Source organism: Capricornis sumatraensis, chromosome 8 (assembly GCF_032405125.1).
Source record: "Capricornis sumatraensis isolate serow.1 chromosome 8, serow.2, whole genome shotgun sequence".
Classification (NCBI taxonomy): Eukaryota; Metazoa; Chordata; class Mammalia; order Artiodactyla; family Bovidae; genus Capricornis; species Capricornis sumatraensis.
The window spans coordinates 42,104,488-42,125,654 of record NC_091076.1 but is presented as its reverse complement, the minus strand read 5'-3'; the positions used below and the strand labels follow the sequence as shown (position 1 = coordinate 42,125,654).

General features: G+C 38.2%; 1 protein-coding gene across 4 annotated transcripts in view; it reads right to left on the bottom strand.

Annotated features, from left to right (window-relative positions):
* TMEM135 (transmembrane protein 135) overlaps positions 1 to 21,167 on the bottom strand; it is a 269,519-nt gene that overhangs the window by 57,136 nt on the left and 191,216 nt on the right. The window lies entirely within an intron of this gene.

The window sequence follows — 21,167 nt, the reverse complement described above, 5'->3', positions numbered from 1 at the left end:
GCTTCACATTGCGGGGATGCCAGGGCAACCTTCGGGGTTCCCAGGGCATCAGGCTGCATCATCTCCAGCTGTAAGCGGCCTCAGTCATTTTCCCCCACGATGCTGGAAAGACACACACTAGCATTTTACACGTATGGCATGATGTCACAAAGATCGGGAAGTATTGGTCAAGTCAGCTTGACCAAGAAATGAAGAGAACAGGCTCTGAGGTTATAGAGATCCCAACTCAAACCTAAACTCAGTTTGCTTACAGGTGTATAGTCCCTGGCAAGTCACTTAACCTCTCAAAGTCTGTTTCCTCAAGTGTAAAATGGAGAAAATATCAGTAGCTACCCTGGTAGGGGAGAATTAACCCAATTCTGTTTATAAAGCACCTAGTGCAGTGCCTAGTACATAGTACGCACTCAGGGTATATTAGCCAGCTATTACTCTCTCTTTTTTCATCAGAGTCTCACTATTCACAGATTTCTCCAATTGCAATAAAGGGACAAACTGGCTCTGAAATCATGAGAGGCACAGGCTAGTATGGTGGGTTTATTTGTTTATATTTTTGGCCAATGCACTCAGCTTCAGTTCAGTTCAGTTCAGTTCAGTTCAGTCGCTCAGTCGTGTCCGACTCTTTGTGACCCCATGAACCACAGCACTCCAGGCCTCCCTGTCCATCACCAACCCTTGGAGTTTACCCAAACCCATGTCCCTTGAGTCAGTGATGCCATCCAGCCATCTCATCCTCTGCTGTCCCCTTCTCCTCCTGCCCTCAATCTTTCTCAGAATCAGGGTCTTTTCCAGGGAATCAGCTCTTTGCATGAGGTGGCCAAAGTATTGGAGTTTCAGCTTCAACATCAGTCCTTCCAATGAACACCCAGTATTGATCTCCTTTAGGATGGACTGGTTGGATCTCCTTGCAGTCCAAGGGACTCTCAAGAGTCTTCTCCAACACCACAGTTCAAAAGCATCAACTCTGCAGCATTCACCTTTCTTTATGGTCCAACTCTCACATCCATATATGACTACTGGAAAAACCACAGCTTTGACTAGATGGACCTTTGTTGACAAAGTAATGTCTCTGCTTTTCAATATGCTGTCTGGGTTGGTCATAACCTTCCTTCCAAGGAGTAAGCATCTTTTAATTTCATGGCTGCAGACACCATCTGCAGTGATTTTGGAGCCCAGAAAAATAAAGTCAGCCACTGTTTCCACCGTTTCCCCATCTATCTGCCATGAAGTGTTGGGACTGGATGCTATGATCTTAGTTTTCTGAATGTTGAGCTTTAAGCCAACTTTTTCACTCTTCTCTTTCACTTTCATGTAGAGGACCTTAGTTCCCTGACAAGGGATGGAACCCAGGCCCTTGGCCGTGAACACGTCGAGTTCTAACCACCGGATTGCCAGACAATTCTCCAGTATGGTGGATTTTTTTTTAAATCACAGGAGCTTATATGCAATTCCCATGTAAAATTCTTAACATGTGACTCCTTCAAAACTGATAACATTTAGATAAATATCTCTTCTTCAGATTCATTAAAATCATCTCTCTCACTACTGTGTTATTAGCTCTTTCCGTAAAAATTGAAAACTTTTCCCAATTATGCTACATACCCAGAAATCTGACTTCCTGCACTCTTATTTCCTACAGAAAAGTATTACAAATGTGTGAGAATATAGACAGGGTCAACTTAGCATACATTAGCATTTAAAAATTACTTTATGCTCCAAATAGAGTTGAGCACTGAAAGCAAGCATGATGTGCCTAAAATGCGGCCTGTGTCATCACTCTCACTTTGTAGATGATCCCTTACAGAGAAGACCTAACTGACAAGTGAAAAAAAATGGGAAGAAGACACTGGAAAGGAGAGACATGCTGAATCTAAACCAAAGGTTCAACAGCCAAGAACAGGGAATGTAGTTAGATTTGTAGGGTTAGAAATGGGGCAAGAGGTCAAGATCCAGGGCGGATCTGGACATTTTTAACCAGTAAAAACAGTTAAATCCAAAGGAATTACGATTTGGAAAGAATTTTCAGACAAAACAGAACTTATACAAGGTACATGTAATCTGCCTAATATCTATTTAATTCATGTATGGAACAAGAAGAGATAATATTGGACTGCTGGAATGACATTAAGCAGAGCAGAATTAAAACTTGTATTCAGTAAGCTAAAAAAGAGACTTGTGAGGAGATAATGTTTTAGACACACAATAAAATTCTAGTCAATCTCTTTTATGACAACAGCTGTTCAAAACATTCCAATTTCTGCTTCATGTCAGAGTTTCACATTTCAATTGTAGCTTACTATTGCTGTGGCAAATTTGATTTGAAAAATAAGAATGTATAACCTACATTCCGTAAAGGGTTTCAGACTCATCTTATGCATTTCAAAGGGATTCACAGCTTTAAAAAAAAAAAAAAAAAAAAAACCCTTTTACAAATCTCTTTGGAAATCTAGTATATTTTTTTTCCCAACAAAAAATACTTCCCTCAAAGGTAATAAACACAGATTAAAATTTAAGATGTTTCTGATTTCCTACATGAAATTAATATATTTTAAGTTTAGAAGATTGAATTTAAATGACAGTTGAGTATATTCAGTGACTTTAAGCCTGGAAATACACCACAGAGTTTAAATAATTGAAAAAAATCCTTAATTTGTACAAACTGCTCTTTAAATGAAGTGTCAATACATATCTGTTTATGTTTCATAAAGGCAGCAGTGATCAATTCATGATAAAAGATCAGAGACGATTATAAATATGTATTAACATAGAGCCTTTTCCTCTTAAGAAATTATTAACAATGTATAAGGAAGTACTAACATAAATTTAACTCCATTGTAAAATACTAGTCATACACACATATGTCACACTAAAAACGACATACTGAATATTTAATGTTAAGCACCATAGCGCAACACTGGTTATTTCCTTGACATTTTGTATTAAAACAAAAGAAAGCAAAAAACAAACAAAACCAAAAAGAAAAGAAACAGGATAAGAAGTGGGGAGGGAGGAGAGAAGAGAGGGCGAAATAGAGAGGATGAAACAGAGACAGAACGCACAGCCATCTGACAACAAAGTAGCTTTTATCCTCCTTCTGGCTTAAAATCTTGTCACAGGAAAGGAATTTCAAAGATTTCTAATAGCAGCAATCAGAAATATTTATAATTTTAAATAGAAAGATGAATAACCCCATGAGATGGAATTCCTCAACTAGTTAAAACTATTTCATACACAGAACCCAAAATATGCAATAATGGCATTTTGAACGAGTTCCTATCTTCCTTAGGAGACCTTCTTTCTAGGTCTTTCTGTTTAATTTCCCCCTCAAAAAGGCTTTCCATAACAGTATAGTATTTAAGGGTACAAGGGGAAAAAAAAAAAAAAAACCTGAATCTTTGTATTTAACAGTACAAAAATAACTGACTCTTTGCCATGTTTCTTACATAAGTTTCAAATATTCAGCTGTTTTGAAATAATTTATGGTATTTAAAGTAAATTATGCAAAATTTTACTTCTGCCTCTTTTCCAAACCACTAAAACAAATCACAAAAGTCCTCATTTTCTCACCAGAAAAGTGATGATAGTGTGGAGCATAACCTCTAATTTGCCACTTACTCTAAAAGTTTATGATCCTCTGAAATATTAAGTATTGGTATTACTACTTGAGAGAAAAATACTTTTATGAAATTTTGCAACATATAAAATTAACTGAAAAGAACACTGAATCAGCATATATTCCATGAATTCTTGAGCCTCAGTTACTCTGGGACTAAAATAAGCCTCAAGATACATGTAAAAGATATAAACTGGTTTCTATCGCACAAGTATGACTCTGAAGTTTGGCTCTACTAGGATAAATAAGAAGCCAAAGAAAAACAAATTTTTTAAATAGAAGCCAAACCTTGAGGACTTCAAGCCACTGAAAAATTCTCAAAGAATGGAAAAGAGGTCAGTGACGATAATAGTGCAAAAGACAAAAGATGCTAGTAAATATTTTTTAAATGTGCTCTTTACATTAAAAATTCTCTTATGCAATCACCACTTAAAAGATTACCTTTAATAAAGTAAACTTATCTTAGATTCTCTCTTTTCTCTGTGAAACACTGTAACGTTTACATTGACTGCTGGAAGATAAAAGACCACCACTAAATATGACCACGTATGTCAGTGCACACTAGCTGAGTTACACACATGCCAGAAACCAGCTCTGTTTATCCCCAAATGTGTTTATGTCATTTGTATTTGTTAATGTAATTACGTAACTGACCTACATATTACATAAACCAAAAAGGAAAAAAGTTCTTTTTCCATGGAAACTGAGTTTACTGTTTTGGAAAGCTAATACCTTATAAGTATGATTTATACAATAAAAACAGCTCAGAACTCCAGCTGGGGAACTCAAACAAAATGCCTTGGTAAATGAGCAGATAATTTGTGGGTGCTAGGTTGAAATGAAATACTGAACGTGCACATGTATGGGTATCTTGGAGATGCCGTGAGTAGAAACAAATCTCATGGTGCTGCCGTGAGGACAGCTTACCCTGAATAGCTTCTGTCCCCTCAGCCTGGACATCAGTATGAATACCTGCAAAGCCAAATTGCCCTAACTGACCCACAGGCCTACAGTAAGACACAGGATTGACCCAGCCAACTTGCTTGTTTCATGGCACTACAATTTTACGGTTGCTGTTTACATATTAGATGACTGACACAACACCGTGCCAGGAAAAACTATTAATAGCATACAGAGCTCCTACAAATCAGCACAAAAAATTAAAAAATAAAGAATGGGAAGAGGGATGCAATCAAAATGACAAACCAATGAAAACACATTCCAGTTCACTAGTCATCAGGGAAAAATACACCAAGGCAGAAATAACACATTACCCTTTAGATTATTTGATGGATAAGGTAAAAATCATTGACAGGAACTCAAACTGGGAATCAACAAGTACTCTTGAAGGGAAAGTAGATCCATAGCACCTTATAGGGCTTCCCAGGTAAAGAATCTGCCTAGTAATACAGGTAAAGAATCTGCCTAGTAATACAGCAGACAGACGAGATAAAGCTTCAGTCCCTGGGTCAGGAAGATCCCCTGGAGGAGAGCACGGCAACCCACTCCAGTATTCTTGCCTGGAGAATCCCATGGACAGAGGACCCTGGCGGGCTACAGTCCTTAGGGCTGCAAAGAGCAGGACACGACTGAAGTAACTTAGCATGCAGGCAGGCACATAGTGAGTGCCTTATACGATGGACTAGCTGGCAAGATTTGTCAAAATTAAATACATACAGCATATCTGACCCACAGAATACATTTGTAGGTAGCTACACCCCACTCCAGTACTCTTGCCTGGAAAATCCCATGGATGGAGGAGCCTGGTAGGCTGCAGTCCATGGGGTCGCTGAGAGTTGGACATGACTCAGTGACTTCACTTTCACTTTTCACTTTCATGCATTGGAGAAAGAAATGACAACCCACTCCAGTGTTCTTGCCTGGAGAATCCCGTCTATGGGGTCGCACAGAGTCGGACACGACTGAAGCAATTTAGCAGTAGCAGCAGTAGCAGCAGCAGCAGCAGCCCAACCTACAGAAACACTAGAACATGCATGCAAAGATATTTTTAAGAGAATGTTCACAGTTGCACAGTTTGTGACTGGTTGAAAAACTACAATCAGTATAAACTTTAATCGGACTTAAAATATTATATAAAGGTTTATAAAAATTTTTGCAGCAATTGAAAACAATGAGGTACATCCATAGACAGTGATATACAGAGAGAACCTTAAGATATACTATTAAATAGAAAAATACTGAAGGAAATATGTAGTACGTGATCCTATTTTTTAAAAAATAAATAGAGCCATAGATTTGTATAAAAAAAATTCTGGCAGGATATATGCCAAAATGTTAAGATGGTTTCAAATGAAATAAGAAGCAGGAAGAGGGAGCTAGATAAAGGGGGAAGAACTTTCACTTTTTACTATGCACTTTGATGCTATCTCAAGTTTTTGAAAGAACTTAGTAGTGTATTACTTGTACAATTAACACATTCTTTAAAAACAGAGGAGACGTGCTAAGTTTTAGATCAGAAAAGTCTCACATCTACTCACCTACTGAATAACAGACTCATCATTTTTAATCCTACGTAGATAATTTGCAGTTAAAATTGGGAAGAAAAAGTAAACTACATATTAAAGTGCTAGAAGAAGTTGATGCTGAGAAGAAAGTTAAGACAGAGAAAAGGAAACCTCATAACCTTTAGGCACCTACAGTGATTCTATGAAGAACTATTTTCTATTTCAGCTGGAAAGGACTTCAGGGTAAGCCTATTCCCTTTTATTAGAGACTGTGGGATATTTGGGGGAAACGTTCTGACCCTATATGCTGCTGCTGCTGCTGCTGCTGCTAAGTCGCTTCAGTCGTGTCCGACTCTGTGCAACCCCATAGACGGCAGCCCACCAGGCTCCCCCGTCCCTGGGATTCTCCAAGCAAGAGTACTGGAGTGGGTTGCCATTGCCTTCTCCGACCCTACATGCTATGAACCACTAAAACTGGTGTATGAGAGAAGCGGGGCACTTTTCTGGTGGTGTAGTGGATAAGAATCAGCCTGCCAATGCAGGGGACAGGGGTCTGATCCTGGGCCAGGAAGATTCCACATGCTCCAAAGCAGTTCGGCCTGTGTACCACAGCCACTGAGCCTGAGCGCCTAGAGCTTGTGCTCGGCAGCAAAAGTCCCCACAAGAGAAGCCCGCGTGCTGCAGCTGAGAGGGCCCCCTGCTCGCTGAAACTGGAGAAAGCGCATGCGCCAACAAAGACTCAGGGCCACCAAAAACATTTTTAAATAATTTTTTTTTTTAAAAGGAGAGGCAGAGGGATTAAATACTCAGATTCTTTTTCAGTTACAGATTTTAAGGGAGACTTTTATCATTTATTTCTTGATGTGACTTAACAGCGTTGCTACTTAGAATGTGACCCCAGTGCCAGTAGCCCTGGCATCACCTGGGAGCTAAGAAATGCAGATGCTAACCCCAGCTCAGATCTGCTGAATCATAATCTGCATTTTTAATAATATTCCCCAAATGATCTGTATGCACAGTCAAGTTTGAGAACTCCTTTACAGCCGTTGGGGCTTCCCTGAGAGCTCAGCTGGTAAAGAATCTGCCTGCAATGCAGGAGAACTGGATTCAATCCCTGGGTTGGGACGATCCCCTGGAGAAGGGAAAGGCGACCCATTTCAGTATTCTGGCCTGGAGAAATCCATGGACAGTCCATGGAGTCACAGAAAGTCGGACACAGCTGAGCGGCTTTCACTTTCACTTACAGCCCTTACATTTGTAATTTGTAAGTGTACATTCACACTTGTAACAGTTCATGTCCCTTGAACTTTAACAAGTACATGCTTCAGAATCAGTAAAAGAAATACTTCATTTGATAACAAAACCTTTCTTTCCCATCCTTATAGGTACTATTTCAGCTTTTCCAAATAATAAAAAAGCAACAAATTTTTGAGGCCTATATTCTTTCAAGGTGAAAGCCACATTAGTCCAGGTCACACTCATTCACACAATTCTTCTAATAATAAAATGTAATAGAAGGCTATAAGAGATGTATGCTAAAATCCCAAAGGCATAGATAATAACTTCAACTAAGTGATCAAAAACTTGAATGATGTTTAAATTGTTAGGTCCCAGGTAATTTCCATAGGATTGGCCAACTGTAATTAATCTCCCTACGTGATTCACACCAGTAGAAACATGATTCATACCAGAAGAAACTGCTGGTGATTTTACAAGACGAGGTGAGTCTCATCTTTTGTAAGAATCCCTGAAAATATCTTATAATGACCCCCTGCAAGGAAGGCTCATCCAAAATATCAGAATTGGGAATGATCCAATCCAAAAGGCATTTTTTAACACTCAAGGAAGAAACAGAAGTCAAGATAGCAATTATGCTTCTGATATTAGAACTTGATGTTTTTGTGATAGAAGTCAGACAAGATAAGCTCAACTGCTCTCCATCATGTAACTCTGAATATCATTCTTCCTCTGAACATGCCTAAAGAGCTCAAACCCATAAGAATTACTTACTCCATTTCAGTGAACAAATCACTTCAGAAAGCATTTCAGGGCAGCTGGGATTCACAGGTCCTGGACGGTAACAAGCAACGTACCCTCTAAGGCCTGAGGACCCAAAGCTATGTTCTTTTATTCTGCGTTTTAGGAGGACAGCGCTCAGTCACCAGCAAGGCCCCACCAGGACAAAGAGGCTCTGTGATTGACACGAGAATACAGAAAAAAAGGGAGGACACCCACTTCTTCCTTCCTCTAGGGAAGACTCCGGCTGAAATTTGAGAACTTAAAAGCTTCTCCCATTTCCACTCGCTCACCTTGCAAGTAAACACCTTCCTGGTTCAGTGACTCAGTCACACATTGAAACAGAATCTGTGCTGAAAATTGATAATGGTAGAAAAATATTGTTCTACTGTGAATTTCAGCTCATGACAGCTGTGATGTCCCAGTAAGCTGTCACTGAACTGGCGTAGCATGAAAAGCAGTCCCCATACATGGATGTGTTATTTGAAGCTCTAAGGATACAGACTGGAATAAATCCAGATATTCCCAGTTTTCACTATCTGTGATTTTGTTTTAAGAAACATCTAGAATAGATCATTAAAGAGGAAAAATACGATATGATATTATACAAATATTTCAATTTACTTCTATGCCCTGCTACTTATTTCAATAATTTTCTATGTCAAGGGCAGTGATTCTGAAACACCACCCCCAAAATAAACAGAAAATACAGCAAAATTCTTCTTTAAAATGTCATCAATATCAATATATAATCAAATATAATCTACAAAATATATACTCAAAATATAATCAGGTTGAGATGTGATAATTTATATTTTCAAAGACTGTAAACATAATTTCCATTCAAACTAAAATGGATGTATTAGCAGTGGACTTCATAGATATTTAAAGTGCATTCTGGTGATCACAGTCTTTAAATGGTGATGTATGACATTTTATTTTGATCAGCGGTAATGCATCAGAGTTACACTTGAGAATATATTCACTAAAAGCCAAAACATTTCAGGCAAATCAATTTATTTCCATTCTCCAATCTTTTTTCCTCCAATCAGTAAGCATGTCTGTTATTATACCTCTACATATATTTCTGAAATCAGTCTTCATGGCAATCTTATTAGACTTTTTAAAAACTGTATTCTTCAAATGTTACTACCAAGTAAAAGTGCTTTGGACAGCAAGGAGATCAAACCAGTCAATCCTAAAGGAAATCAAGGCTAAATACTCTTTGGAAGGACTGGTGCTGAAGCTGAAGCTCCAATAATTTGGTCACCTGGTGCCAAGGGCCGACTCATTAGAAAAGACCCTATCTGGGAAGGATTGAGGGCAGAAGGAGAAGATGGCATCAGCAGATGAGATGGCTGGATGGCATCACCGATGCAGTGGAGAAAAACTTGGGCAAGCTCTGGGAGATGGTGAGGGACAGGGAGGCCTGGCACGCCACAGTTCATGGGGCTACGAAGAGTCGGACATAACTGGGCAAGTGAACAACAGCCAAGTAGAAAAACACCCAAACTCGTAAGTATCAGAGGCAAATTTGAGCCTTATTAGGACAGTGTTGTAATAATGACCTTATACACGTCTGTGACTTCCACTGTAGCTTCCTCATTGCTACCCGTCTAATTCTAAAGGGCCTCAGAACTAAGAATATGTGTATTTTATTTATTTTTTAAATATAAATTTATTTACTTTAATTGGAGGTTAATTACTTTACAATATTGTATTGGTTTTGCCATACATCAACATCAACCACAGGTATACACGTGTTCCCCATCCTGAACCCCCCTCCCTCTTCCTTCCCCATACCATCCCCCTGTGCCATCTCAGTGCACCAGTCCCAAGCATCCAGTATCATGCATCGAACCTGGACTGGCGATTCGTTTCATATATAATATTATACATGTTTCAATGCCATTCTCCAAAATCATGCCACCCTCTCCCTCTCCCACAGAGTCCAACAGACTGTTCTACACATCTGTGTCTCTTTTGCTATCTTGCATACAGGGTTATCATTACCATCTTTCCAAATTCCATATATATGCGTTAGTATACTGTATTGGTGTTTTTCTTTCTGGCTTACTTCACTCTGTATAATCGGCTCCAGTTTCATCCACCTCATTAGAACTGATTCAAATGTCTTCTTTTTAATGGCTGAGTAATACTCCATTGTGTATATGTACCACAGCTTTCTTATCCATTCACCTGCTGATGGACATCTAGGTTGCTTCCATGTCCTGGCTATTATAAACAGTGCTGCGATGAACATTGGGGTACACATGTCTCTTTCAATTCTGGTTTCCTCAGTATGTATGCCCAGTGGTGGGACTGCTGAGTCATAAGGCAGTTCTATTTCCAGTTTTTTAAGGAATCTCCACACTGTTCTCCATAGTGGCTGTACTTTAAACTGCAGTTCTGACAGTTCTGGAAAGAGAAGTGGCAAGCTTTCTGGTGCACTGGTCCATCATCCTCCATGGGGGCACTCCTCCCTAAGATACACCTTAGAACAAGACAAGTCTCCTGATGCTCTCTCTCAGTATATGCCCACGTGCCCACAAAAACAGTAACATCCCTGAGAGGTGACACACGGAGGAAAGTACTGCTTTTCACACAAGAAACACCATGCCACTGTGCAATGAAGATCTATTTCCAGGTCAGATTTTTCTAAATAATAGCTTAATGGATAAAATTAGCATACAACTCACTATTCAAAGTGAATCATTCAATGAGTTATTAATATATTCACAGAATTGTGTTGCCATTATCATAATTACTTTTAGAATATTTTCAACACCATATAAAGGAAATACCAATTAGTAGTCATTCCTCATAAGTCCCCTAGCCACAGGCAATACAAATCTACTTTCTATCTCTCTGGATTTGCCTGTTCTGGATATTTCCTATAGATGGAATTATACAATATATAATCTTTATAGTTCAGAATTAAATAATAAATATAGCTAACATTTACTGGGAGTTTACCATGTGGCAGTCATTTAATACTCACAGTAATCCCATGAGGTAAGTACTGTTATTATCATCACTTTAAAATGAAAAACCTGAGGCCCAGAGAGGCTGAGCAACTGATCCATGCTCATAAAGAACTTAGATGGACTGGGGGTCTGAACTGACACCGTCTGGCTCCAGAGTTCATGCTTTTAACCAACTCTGCTATCCTAGAGTACCGCTTCATTAGCTCGAGGAAAACTCCAGTAGATAATAATGGAAACAGAGACCCAGGCATGAAGACAGCAGTGAATTCCAGCACTCCTTATAACTGGTAAAACAAGCAGTTAAAACTTAATCGCTTCCAATCTCAGTGCTTGTATCAGCAAAGTCCAGTCTAAGAACTTTCTATGATCAGTAATAACTGTCATTTTCACTCAAATAAAGTTGCAACAAGTTTTTGAAAGGCAACTGACCACTTCTGACCTGATTGTGTCTCATTAAGTCCTTACTTTAGTAACTGCATTTTCAGCTCATACCATTTCTCTATTTACTATTACTGTTTGCCTTCTAACAAAATCAATAAACATTTATGTATGTTAAAATTTTTTCAGCAGTTTCATTCTCTAGGCATGGGTATCTCAAAGCCTAACAGGAAAACAGAGACTTGCCACAACTTTCATCCAAAGATGAAGCCCATTCACTGAAGAGGCAGAATAATTTTCTCCTCCCAAAAGTAAAGTCAGATAACAGTCATAAGCTTTGCATTCTCAGAGGAAGTGATTCACAACATTTATGAACCCATGTTTCCTATTTGCTTTGAAGAAAGCAACTTTCTCCATACTGTCTCTTTTCATAAGACAGGTTTTGTATTTTTCGGTAAGCTCACTGGTTTTATTTGCCAATTATGTTAGTACCTTGTTTCACCTGCATGTATCTTTTGAGGAACGCTGGTTTCACAAGTCCATGTCAACTCACTAACAATTTATCTTTCAGGAATGACAATGAATTCAGGAAACCATAAAAGCATTAGATTTTTCTATTTCCCATTATTTCTATCTATCAGTCCTCTTTCACTTAAACTGTGTGAAGCTTTCAAACAGAGCTTGAATTTCCTCCTGGTTGGTTGTTGATCATGATATCTCTCAGATAAGTAGGTTTCACAATCTAGCCATGTATGGTTCTTCTGTGTATTCTGGCCACCTCTTCTTAATATCTTCTGCTTCTATTAGGTCCATACCATTTCTGTCCTTTCTTGAGCCCATCTTTGCATGAAATGTTCTCTTGTTATCTCTAATTGTCTTGAAGAGATCTCTAGTCTTTCCCATTCTGTTCTTTTCCTCTATTTCTTTGCACTGATCACTGAAGAAGGCTTTCTTATGTCTTCTTGCTATTCTTTGGAGCTCTGCATTCAGATGCTTATATCTTTCCTTTTCTCCTTTGCTTTTCGCCTCTCTTCTTTTCACAGCTATTTGTAAGGCCTCCCCAGACAGCCATTTTGCTGTTTTGCATTTCTTTTCCATGGGGATGGTCTTGATCCCTGTCTCCTGTTCAATGTCATGAATACACAGAAGAACTGTACAAAAAAGATCTTTACGACCCGGATAATCACAATGGTGTGATCACTCATCTAGAGCCAGACATCCTGGAATGTGAAGTCATGTGGGCCTTAGAAAACATCACTATGAACAAAGCTAGGGGAGGTGATGGAATTCCCATAGAGCTATTTCAAATCCTGAAAGAGGATGCTGTGAAAGTGCTGCACTCAATATGCCAGCAAATTTGGAAAACTCAGCAGTGACCACAGGACTGGAAAAGGTCAGTTTTCATTCCAATCCCAAAGAAAGGCAATGCCAAAGAATGTTCAAACTACCGCACAATTGCACGCATCTCACATGCTAGTAAAGTAATGCTCAAAATTCTCCAAGCCAGGCTTCAGCAATACGTGAACTGTGAACTGCCTGATGTTCAAGCTGGTTTTAGAAAAGGCAGAGGAACCAGAGATCAAATTGCCAACATCCACTGAATCATGGAAAAAGCAACAGAGTTCCAGAAAAACATCTATTTCTGCTTTATTAACTATGCCAAAGCCTTTGACTGTGTGGATCACAATAAACTGTGGAAAATTCTGAAAGAGATGGGAATACCAGACCACCTGACCTGCCTCTTGAGAAATCTGTATGCAGGTCAGGAAGCAACAGTTAGAACTGGACATGGAACAACAGACTGGTTCCAAATAGGAAAAGGAGTACGTCAAGGCTGTATATTGTCACCCTGCTTATTTAACTTCTATGCAGAGTACATCATGAGAAATGCTGGACTGGAAGAAACACAAGCTGGAATCAAGATTGCCAGGAGAAATATCAATAACCTCAGATATGCAGATGACACCACCCTTATGGCAGAAAGTGAAGAGGAACTCAAAAGCCTCTTGATGAAAGTGAAAGTGGAGAGTGAAAAAGTTGGCAGAAAGCTCAACATTCAGAAAACGAAGATCAGGGCATCTGGTCCCATCACTTCATGGCAAATAGATGGGGCAACAGTGGAAACAGTGTCAAACTTTATTTCTGGGGGTCCAAAATCACCACAGATGGTGACTGCAGCTATGAAATTAAAAGACACTTACTGCTTGGAAGAAAAGTTATGATCAACCTAGACAGCATATTCAAAAGCAGAGACATTACTCTGCCGACTAAGGTCCGTCTAGTCAAGGCTATGGTTTTTCCAGTAGTCATGTATGGATGTGAGAGTTGGACTGTGAAGAAGGCTGAGCACCGAAGAATTAATGCGTTTGAAGTGTGGTGTTGGAGAAGACTCTTGAGAGTCCCTTGGACTGCAAGGAGATCCAACCAGTCCATTCTGAAGATCAGCCCTGGGATTTCTTTGGAAGGAATGATGCTAAAGGTGAAACTCCAGTACTTTGGCCACCTCATGCGAAGAGTTGACTCATTGGAAAAGACTCTGATGCTGGGAGGGATTGGGGGCAGGAGGAGAAGGGGACGACAGAGGATGAGATGGCTGGATGGCATCATGGGTTCGATGGACTTGAGTCTGAGTGAACTCCAGGAGTTGGTGATGGACAGGGAGGCCTGGCGTGCTGTGATTCATGGGATCGAAAAGAGTCAGACACGACTAAGCGACTGAACTGAACTGAACTGAGCCATGTATGTAGACATTTTGGACTGGATCCTGGATCATTTTTCTTTTCTTCCCATTCCCCAATGTACCAATCTCTCTTGCTTGTGCAATCTTCTTTTATCCCCTTAAGCTTTCTCATAATCTAGCTCTTCTTGATGGGCTTCGCAGGTGCTTGTGGTAAAGAATCCGCCTGCCAATGCAGGAGATATAAGAGGCGTGGGTTTGATCCCTGGGTCGGGAAGATCCCTTGGAGGAGGGCATGGCAACTGACTCCAGTATTCTTGCCTGGAGAATCCCATGGACAGAGGAGCCTGGCAGGCTACAGTCCATTGGGTTGCAAAAAGTCAGACATGACTGAAGCAACTGAGCATGCACACTGCATCTCTCTTACCTAAATAAATAAATAAAGAAGGAAAGCAAAAGAAAAACCCTTAATCCTATGACAATTTTCCCCATCTTTCTCTTCTCAAACTCATTCTGCTTCGACACCTCACATTTTTTGCGTTTTCTTTTTTTTTGGTTGTGCAGTGCAGCTTGTAGAATCTTAAGTTCTCTAACAAGGGATTGAACTCAGAGCCTCAGATGTTGGAGCTTAGAGTCCTAACCACTGGACTGCCATTTTCTTTTATTTATTTAAAAAGTGTTTCTCAACTTTATTGAGAAATAATTGAAAGATACCACTGTATTTAAAAGTACATAACATGGGACATTTATTTCTCAATCTATTATTTCAACTCAACTACAGAAATTTCTCAACAGGTTACCACTGAAATTTTTCAATCAGGTTGCTAGAGCAAATGAGCACTTCTTTAACCCTTATCTTACTGGATATATCAACAGCATTAAAAGTAAATATAGTTTCATTCCTCAAATTCTCTATTTTAATTAAGTATCTTCCCTAAGTTTAAAAACAACAAACCCTTCTCAACTCTATTTTTACTAAAATAACAACTACTGTGCTAGGTGCTCACATGTATTAGTCCAGTGGTCTTTCACACTGCTAGGAGTTATCCATTATTGGGGCAAAACAGCTTTTAAAACAAATGAAACAAATTAGAATGGAAACTATCCAAATGTTTACAAGTAGTAAGGTTATATATTATCCAGGGAAATTTATGTGTGTATATGCATAGTCACTGGAGAAGGCAATGGCACCCCACTCCAGTACTCTTGCCTGGAAAATCCCATGGGTGGAGGAGCCTGGTAGGCTGTAGTCCATGGGGTCGCTAAGAGTTGAACACGACTGAGCAACTTCACTTTGACTTTTCACTTTCATGCATTGGAGAAGGAAATGGCAATCCACTCCAGTGTTCTTGCCTGGAGAATCCTAGGGACGGCGGAGCCTGGTGGGCTGCCGTCTCTGGGGTCGCACAGAGTCGGACACGACTGAAGTGACTTAGCAGCAGCAGCAGCATGCTTAGTCACAATTTGAAATACAGTTCTTGTTTTGAGTGACATCCAAAAAAGTTGGAAAGACATTGTTTTTTTATGTAATTCCCACAATCCTACCTATGAGGTCCATATAACAATTTATACTTTTTAATAATGAAAAAGCTGAGGTATACAGAAGTTGTACAATTTGTCCAAAGTCAAATTGCTCATATGACAATCAAGAATAGCCTCTGTTTATCTCATGAACTCCAAATAAATGATATCTGTATTTCCCTATGTGAACGTCTTAAAAGCAAGTCAATCTCACTGTTTACAAAACTTGTATGTAATTTCCACACATTTTCTAATATGCTCACTTTTCAGTGTTTTGCTCTTCCTCCTGTTTTAGATAAATTTACTCTTCATCAGGTCATGACCATAACCGTCAATGATGCCCTCACCATTTCTCTCGTGAATAATTGCCTTGGTGTTCTCCCATTATCTGGTACTGCTGCAGCTGCTGCTAAGTCGCTTCAGTCGTGTCCGACTCTGTGCAACCCCATAGACGGCAGCCCACGATGCTCCCCCATCCCTGAGATTCTCTAGGCAAGAACACTGGAGAGAGTTGCCATTTCCTTCTCCAATGCATGAAAGTGAAAAGTCAAAGTGAAGTCGCTCAGTCGTGTCAGGGCAGCCTACCAGGATCCTGCGTCCATGGGATTTTCCAGGCGCCAGTGCCTTCTCCATTATCTGGTACTATATCCCCTCAAAACCTCAATTCACTCTCACTCAGCATTGCTGCAACTGATCTCCTTGAAATAAAAATCTAATTATTTAAGACAAGCTCCCCCAAAGCTGAAAGAAACTCTTAAACTCCAAATGCCATATATAATTTTCTAGACTGGATTTTTGTGTCATTTTAGATATTAATTTAAAAATACAGAAACTTCCTGATATTTAAAGGGTTTTTCAAAAATCAGTAAATGGCTGAAAGACCCAGGTCAAAAGTTTTTACTAGTTGTTATTTCAAAAATATTAAGTTTATGTAAACAGATTCAAGGACAATCAGAAACATCTTTCACTCGAAAACTGTAGGGTGGCCAATCAATAAATAGTGTCTTTTTCTAAAAAAAAAAAAAAAAAAATCTACATCCATATATTGAGACTAATGAAATATTATAGTTTATTAATGTTGGCCTTCACAAAATAGTGCAAAGTCATGGACTAGCAGTCATCAAAACTGTTCCTAAATATGTATAAAACGCAACCACAATAAACTTTAATTTGCACTGGTTTTTAACTAAAAATCCAATGTTTATAGCAGATTAACATATGTCTGCTGTGAATCAGTCATATATGGTCTGTAGATTATCTGCTATGACAACAAGTCTGAGCTGTTCAATCTACATGTTTAAACAAATTGTTGGATTTGTTGCTGCCTTTGCATAGGCAGGTGGAAAGAATTTGTAGCTAGGTACTCACTAAGATGGGACCCAAGTTGTCAAAATATGCTTACGATACTATTTTAAATTAAAGAAAAATGAAACTGGATTACTTCATTTTAAAAAAAGATTAATGTTCTTTATACACAGATCACTAATGTTGACAATAAAACAGGCAAAATAACGTTTAAAAGTTGTGAGCACGATTAAGCATAATAGTTTTGTTGCAGTGTCTGTGTTATTGTTGATTTTCTCCTTTGTTTCTCAGTTAAAACAAGAAAGAGCAAGTGGTTCAAAAGAAACTATTTTCTCCACATTGACTGTTGGGAATATCCTAAGCAAGCCTGAATCAATAATTATGATAAACCCTTTTACTTGGAAAAAAAAAAACAAACTTACATTTCTTTACCCATAAATACACTCTTGGAAGTAAAGAAATACCCTAAAGAGATGCATTTGACAAAACAGTCTATCAAGTTTTCAAGTATGACTTCTGCTTAGTCTGAATTGATAGTGACAGACATGCTCTCAGGCAAAGTTATGACAATAACATACAAAATTATATAATGCTTAAACAAAAAAGGCACAATCGTTATGAATAATGCCCACTGGAACTGTACAGAGAGGCTTTTTCTTTCAAAACGCTCTTCAAAATACTGCACCCCAATTCATATCAACAGACAGCTGGATGGCCAACTGGCTAAGAACTGGAACAAGACTAGAACTTTTTCTTCACATACTACCTTCCCTCCACCCACACCTGTGAAGTGCTCCCAGAATTTCATTGGAATGTAAGCTTTATTTCTAGGGTAGCAATTAAAAATCAAGATCACCATGTATGATGGGTTTTTTTAAGTGTCTTTAATATTAGCTTCTCATTTTGGTATTAAATCCTTATTTAAATGCTTCTTTCTCTGCAATCACCCTCTGTGTTTTTTCATTCTTCTAATTTTATTGAGGCTTTCAATGGCTAAGTCAAAGATCTTTCTTGGTAAAGGTCGCATTGTGCTTGAAAATATGTGGGTTATTTTCAAATACCTTTCGATAATGATTTCTAACATAATTTCACAGTGAAAAGAGAACAGACTCTGTATGACTTCAATACCTTTAGACCATGAAATTTTCATACCTTGTTTTATGTCCCTGGATATGTTCTAGTGTCTCCTAGTTTATAGTCTATGGGAACTTGCATAGAATTTGTAGCCTACTGTTGTGTGAAAACTGTATAAATCTTAATTATGTTGAATTGATTCATAGTGTTTTTCAGGCCTACTATATCCTTCGACCTTTCTGTATAGTCATTCTATTAATTTTTGAGAGTTTGAAATTGAAACTCCAACTAAAAATATTAATTTATCTACTTAAAAAAATAACTGTAATAAATAGTGGAACTGTATGTAACTGTTCTATATTTTCCAAGTTTCCTGTAAATATGATATCACACTTTCATAATTTAAAAAATAAAAAAGATAAAAAGAGACCATGTATGGGATAATGTGAAAAGACCTATACCTATAAAATAACTAAGAGCTATGCAAAAGTAAGATATTTTCACTACATATTTTAATAACCATGGTTTCAATACTATGAACACTGTTGTTTTTTAAGTAAATTCACTTTATAACTATCACATCCTATGTCACTTTAAGGAAATACTTATGGAACTACTTCCTAAGTTCTTTCTTTAAAAAAAACATAAACTTGGCAAACCTTTTCTGTATTGAAATGGGGTCTCATTTCCCTTTTTCCCATTTATGGGTTAGGATAAAAACACAAGTTGATTCATTTCTAACACAAAATGTTTCCCTTATCCTCTTCTTAGTAAAGGTTACCATAAATGGAATCATAGGGACAATATTATTTGATATTTACTGATCTAATTTTATGCAATTAGAATTAAAGTAATTGTTAATAAATGGAATAAATAAGTCCTAAGATATCTGTATTTATAATAAAGCTGAATTTCAAAAACAAAATATTCTAATACAATTGGACTTGCTAACTACTAACTTGTTTGTGCATTCCAAACACATGCTAGAGTTCAGACAAACATATAACACTGTTTTCTTTGGTTGCAGTACATTATAAATGGTTTTATTTTACCATTTACCAAACCTCTTTTGTTGAGTTATTCAAACTAACTTCTGCCAAGAACACTAGGAATTTGGTGATAGTGCTCCTTTTTGGAGAAAAACAACCCCTTTCCTCAGAAAATGGAAAATGTTTATCTTGGCACTAAAACCTTGTATTGAGCCTTCTGGAAAGTATTTTAAATTGTTGTTTTTAACCTAGACTTTTGACTGAAACAGGAAAAGGTTTCGTAGCTCTGCACCAAAATACGTATTTATAGGGTTGATTTTCCTTCTACACCAAAAATACTAGTTTGATGGCAGCAGTTTTCAAAGTACAATATCCTAAGACCCTGACTAACATTGGGCACTATCACTGTATTCAACACAATTGTTTTTTTAAACCTCAAAAACTTCTGATGACTAAGAAATGCTAAATGTTGATCAAACATGCTGTCTTAAAATGCCATATTGGGAAGGACTGTTTCACTTAACAACCAGCGTTTGGTAGGAATTCTCACACACACAAAAAAACTTTACTTGACATGGTACTTTCCTCCTATGCATGCCAAGAAAAGATATGTTTCTAAGTTTTTATCTTTTTTGTACATCTCTCCCACTAGGTATCTTCAGATTAGACAGAGGATAAAGATAAACTACATGAACTTGTAATACTGTCCGAATAACGCATCTGAATACATTTAAGGTTTTAGAAGCTGATAAAATGAAAGTCATTGTTCTCAACTCCCATACCACACCCCTAAATTACCAAAAGATAAGAAAGTGACCATAGGAGTTGTAAAGTATATATGAAAGTATGTTAAAAATAGTAGGTCATATGATTTCACAAATGCCTCCAGGTAGCTGCAATGATTTCTCAGTCACTAATAACCGACATAAAATACCATGCACTCCATTATGAGTAAGTCCGCCCCACCTTAAAAACTTCATCCATTTTTTCCTTCTAATAGCCTGTCCATCCTTTACATGAAAAATTAAAGTAACATCATTTTATATTTGCATATAACATTTTTATAATGTCAAAGGAAGTTAAAATTATATCACCATTCTTCAGTTAAGTTCAGTCACTCAGTCGTGTCCAACTCTGTGACCCCATGAATTGCAGCACACCAGGCCTCCATGTCCACCACCAACTCCTGGAGTTCACTCAAACTCACGTCCACTGAGTCCATGATGCCACCCAGCCATCTCATCCTCTGTTGTCCCCTTTCCCTCCTGCCCTCAATCCCTCCCAGCATCAGAGTCTCTTCCAATGAGTCAACTCTTCGCATGAGGTAGCCGAAGTACTGGAGTTTCAGCTTCAGCCTCAGTCCTTCCAAAGAAATCCCAGGACCAATCTCCTTTAGGATGGACTGATTGGATCTCCTTGCAGTCCAAGGGACTCTCAAGAGTCTTCTCCAACACCACAGTTCAAAAGCATCAATTCTTCGGTGCTCAGCTTTCTTTACAGTCCAACTCTCACATCCATACATGACTACTGGAAAAACCATAGCCTTGACTAGATGGACCTTTGTTGGCAAAGTAATGTCTCTGCTTTTCAATATGCTATCTAGGTTGGTCATAACTTTCCTTCCAAGGAGTAAGCATCTTTTCATTTCATGGCTGCAATCACCATCTGCAGTGATTTAGGAACCCCCAAAAATAAAGTCAGCCACTGTTTCTACTGTTTCCCCATCTATTTGCCATGAAGTGATGGGACCAGATGCCATGATCTTCATTTTCTGAATGTTGAGCTTTAAGCCAACTTTTTCACTCTCCTCTTTCACTTTCATCAAGAGGCTTTTTAGTTCCTCTTCACTTTCTGCCATAAGGGTGGTGTCATCTGCTTATCAAATATATATTAGAACGTTCTAAGAGGAAAGTAGTTGTTTAAACATTCTGCTATGGTTGACTGTCTTATTTAGGTTAAACAAAAAAGATATCTATCAAATACATCTCACTAAAATCCATAACTGTCTTTGTCAATCATTGTGAATTTTAATTTTAAAAGACTTGTACTTCCTGCTTTGATTGAATTCTGCCTATATCATGAAAAATTAAGAAAGAAGTCTATTCAGATGAGTGTAATAAGACTGAAACAAACAGGAATTACTAG